We start from the raw sequence: 5,134 nt of genomic DNA, 5'->3' as shown, positions 1-5,134 counted from the left end.
GGGGTTTTCTGCAAAAAACATGCCACGTCGGCACCTGACGGGCGGGCCCCATCGGTCAGATACACCGTCAATATGTATAAATACGCGTTTTAGCCTAATTTGCAAAAATTTAGACCAATGTTGGTACTGACACGCAAAAATTAGCAATCATGGTATCAATCTGCATGTGATGCCCGAATTGTGGTACTTCTGATTTTACTTCCTTTTATTTATTTGTTCAAGTGGCGGAAATTTCAACCAGTCTAGAATTTCGACGGTGGAATTGCCGAACAAAAAAAATCCTCTCCTGAGCCTTTTTCCCGCAAAAAAATTGGGCATTTTTGTGATTACATATAACATAAGGGGGTTTTCTGCAAAAAACATGCCACATCGGCACCTGACGGGCGGGCCCCATCGGTCAGATACACCGTCAATATGTATAAATACGCGTTTTAGCCTAATTTGCAAAAATTTAGACCAATGTTGGTACTGACACGCAAAAATTAGGAATCATGGTACCAATCTTCATGTGATGCCCGAATTGTGGTACTTCTGTGCAATTAACTCCATTGGACGGGAACGGGACTCGCCGCACGCCAGCGGGAATGACGCACGCGCGGGCTCCTTGCTAACGGCGCCGACGGAGTTGCCCAAGTACTCCCCCGGCAGTGCCACGGGAGCTGCCCGCGGTTGTTGATGGCCGCGGCGGAACGCCGTCTCGTGGTCTTGGACCGAGGCCACCCGGCGCGGCCGATGCACCCCTGCGATTATTATGGGCCTGGATCAACCACGTCACGACGGCCGCCAGGAGTGCCTGCGGCAACACGGGCCGTATATTGACCCTTTCCTGAACCTGCGGCGGTTGCGTGTCCACCGGAGGCTGATGTAACTTAGTACTTCATCCGCTCCTTTTTACTCTGCATATTAGAATTCTCTAAAGTCAAACTTACAAAGTTTGATCGTATTTATATAAAAAAATATCAACATCTGACATGCTAAAGTTATACAGTATGAAACTTTAAGTCATGACACATCTATTGATATTGATTTCAGATTGTGAATGTTGGTACTTTTTTCTATAAAGTTGGTCAAACTTTACGAGGCTTGACTTCGGTCAAATCTTATATGTTCAAGTGGCGGAAAATTTTACTTTCCTTTTATTTATTTGTTCAAGTGGCGGAAAATTTCAAACCAGTCCAGATTCGATGGTGGAAATTGCGAACAAAAAAAATCCTCTCCTGGAGCCTTTTTCCCGCAAAAAATTGGGCATTTTTGTGATTACATATAACATAAGGGGGTTTTCTGCAAAAAAACATGCCACGTCGGCACCTGACGGGCGGGCCCCATCGGTCAGATACACCGTCAATATGTATAAATACGCGTTTTAGCCTAATTTGTAAAAACTTAGACCAATGTTGGTACTGACACGCAAAAATAAGCAATCATGGTACCAATCTTCATGTGATGCCCGAATTGTGGTACTTCTGTGCAATTAACTCCATTGGACGGGAACGGGACTCGCCGCACGCCAGCGGGAATGACGCACGCGCGGGCTCCTTGCTAACGGCGCCGACGGAGTTGCCCAAGTACTCCCCCGGCAGTGCCACCGGAGCTGCCCGCGGTTGTTGATGGCCGCGCGGAACGCCGTCTCGTGGTCTTGGACCGAGGCCACCCGGCGCGGCCGATGCACCCCTGCGATTATTATGGGCCTGGATCAACCACGTCACGACGGCCGCCAGGAGTGCCTGCGGCAACACGGGCCGTATATTGACCCTTTCCTGAACCTGCGGCGGTTGCGTGTCCACCGGAGGCTGATGTAACTTAGTACTTCATCCGCTCCTTTTTACTCTGCATATTAGAATTCTCTAAAGTCAAACTTACAAAGTTTGATCGTATTTATATAAAAAAATATCAACATCTGACATGCTAAAGTTATACAGTATGAAACTTTAAGTCATGACACATCTATTGATATTGATTTCAGATTGTGAATGTTGGTACTTTTTTCTATAAAGTTGGTCAAACTTTACGAGGCTTGACTTCGGTCAAATCTTATATGTTCAAGTGGCGGAAAATTTTACTTTCCTTTTATTTATTTGTTCAAGTGGCGGAAAATTTCAAACCAGTCCAGATTCGATGGTGGAAATTGCGAACAAAAAAAATCCTCTCCTGGAGCCTTTTTCCCGCAAAAAATTTGGGCATTTTTGTGATTACATATAACATAAGGGGGTTTTCTGCAAAAAACATGCCACATCGGCACCTGACGGGCGGGCCCCATCGGTCAGATACACCGTCAATATGTATAAATACGCGTTTTAGCCTAATTTGTAAAAATTTAGACCAATGTTGGTACTGACACGCAAAAATTAGGAATCATGGTACCAATCTTCATGTGATGCCCGAATTGTGGTACTTCTGTGCAATTAACTCCATTGGACGGGAACGGGACTCGCCGCACGCCAGCGGGAATGACGCACGCGCGGGCTCCTTGCTAACGGCGCCGACGGAGTTGCCCAAGTACTCCCCCGGCAGTGCCACCGGAGCTGCCCGCGGTTGTTGATGGCCGCGCGGAACGCCGTCTCGTGGTCTTGGACCGAGGCCACCCGGCGCGGCCGATGCACCCCTGCGATTATTATGGGCCTGGATCAACCACGTCACGACGGCCGCCAGGAGTGCCTGCGGCAACACGGGCCGTATATTGACCCTTTCCTGAACCTGCGGCGGTTGCGTGTCCACCGGAGGCTGATGTAACTTAGTACTTCATCCGCTCCTTTTTACTCTGCATATTAGAATTCTCTAAAGTCAAACTTACAAAGTTTGATCGTATTTATATAAAAAAATATCAACATCTGACATGCTAAAGTTATACAGTATGAAACTTTAAGTCATGACACATCTATTGATATTGATTTCAGATTGTGAATGTTGGTACTTTTTTCTATAAAGTTGGTCAAACTTTACGAGGCTTGACTTCGGTCAAATCTTATATGCGAACTAAAAAGGATCGGAGGGAGTACTAAAACAGTCACGTAAGAGCATCTCCAACCGATGCGCACTAGCGTGATGCGCTAAAAAAAATTTACAGCATCAAAATAGCGTTTTAAGGCGCGTGGAAGGGTGGTTGCTTTTCGAGGCGCTGTAAATTTAGCGCGCCGCTGTAGCGCTTCATCTGGCGTGGTAAAACCCAGCACGCCCGCCTGGCCCGCGCTTGGAGCAGGAGTACAAAATACCCAGCGCGGTAGAGCTGGCGCGCGATGCAGTTTTTCCTAGTGCGCTGGCGCTTTCTTACCGCGCGCGGGATTATAGCGCGGTTACTGGAGCGCTACTTTCAGTCGTGCGCTATATAGCCGTTTTATCCGGCGCGCGGCTTATTTAGCGCATCTGTTGAAAATGCTCTAAGAGCATCTCTAAATGCAAAATGAGCTCCGCGTCGGTACATCGTTAAACGTACAAAGGGTAATATGGACCTTTACAAATCAACCATTCGTTTAAAGAGAACCACACTAACTAACTAGAACAACTTTGTACCTATTTACTTTTTTTCTTTACTTCTTCTTTAGTTTGCGGAAGCCCCCGGTTTCGCTGGGCCGGTCGATTGTTGAATTGGTCCTTTTCTAATTTCTAATTTGTTTTTTTTCTTCTTTTTATTTCTCATTTTCTAAAAAATCTTGGGCTTTTAATTTTTTTCAAGTTTCAAAAAAATGTTTTTTATATTGTCAATAAAATAAAAATATTTGCATTTTCATATTGTACCGAAATATAAAAAAATGCCATCACTCAAAATTGCTCAGGATGTCAAAACACGAACATTTTTTTAAATGAGCGACTAAAATTTTGAACACAATAGTTTTTTGATTTTCTCGAACATTTTTAAGAAAACACTAACAATTTTGGAATTTAAAAAAATACGAAGAAATTTTGAAACATATTTTAAAATTTCCCCAGACATTTTTTGTATTTGTGTAGATTTTTTGTGAAAACCGGAACATTTTGTAAATTCCAAACAAATTTTGATAACACAGACATGATTTGAAACTCCTCAAAAGTTGTTTGGGTTTTTTGACAATTTTTTGCATTTTCTCGAGTTTTCTCGGTGAATAAAAGGCTGATAAATGGCCGGACGCGTCGCAACATGCATAAGATATCGAAGTCATTCAAACCTAGCATGTATGCCTACAATGGGCATATGCCCACCTTCTTACAAAAGTTGGAGTCATTTAAGGGATGTCCAAAAATAAACCATGTTTGACGTGAGGTGTCTTGGTAGGCTAGAAGGCTTCGTAGGAGAGCATTTTTTCCGACGTCCGTCAAATGGCCATAATTTTTTTCCATGGCCTTGTCAAGGCACCCGAACACCCTTCGTTGAACATGGTTGTTTTTTTGACATCCTTGAAATGGCCTCAACTTTTACAAGCAGGTGAGCATGCCCATGATAGGCATCCATGCCTGGTTTGAATGACTTTGAACAGTGTATGCAGGTTGTGACACGTCGATCATTTATCTATCTTTTTTAACCGAGAAAACTTCATAAAATGCAAAACTTGTCGAAAAGTTAAACAACTAGAAATGGTTCCTTGAATTCATCATAAAATCCGTGAAAAAAAATTGGGGTCATTTAAGGGATGTCGAGAAACAAGGTACTCCCAAACAGACCCTTTCGGCCTACCCGAACACTCTACATTGAACATGGTTTTTTAAGTCTCAAGACAACCACAACTTTAGAAAGCAGGTGGACATGCCCATCTTAGGCATTCATGTCTGATTTGAACGGCTTCTAACATCGTATGCATGTTGCGACATGTCCAGTCATTTATCAGCCCTTTTCACCAGGAAAACTCCTGATAATGCTAAAATTGTCAAAAAAAATCAAACAACTTGGCATGGTGCCTTGAATTGATCATAAAGGCCATGACAAAAAAATTAGGGTCATTTCAAGGATGTCGAGAAACAACGTGCTCTCACACATAGCCTTTTGGTATAGCGAGACACCCTGTGTTAAACATGGTCTGTTTTGAAACATTATTAAAATGACCCCCGGCATTTTCAAGCGAGTGAGCATGCCCATGGTAAGAATCCATGCCATGTTTGAACGATTTCCGACAATGTCTGTGACAGCTCCTTTTAGTGATCCGATAAAGGAACAGAAAAGTATCTT

Source organism: Triticum urartu, chromosome 3 (genome assembly GCF_003073215.2).
Source record: "Triticum urartu cultivar G1812 chromosome 3, Tu2.1, whole genome shotgun sequence".
NCBI classification, from domain to species: Eukaryota; Viridiplantae; Streptophyta; class Magnoliopsida; order Poales; family Poaceae; genus Triticum; species Triticum urartu.
The sequence above is the reverse complement of the archived record's forward strand: the minus strand, read 5'-3'. Positions refer to the sequence as shown.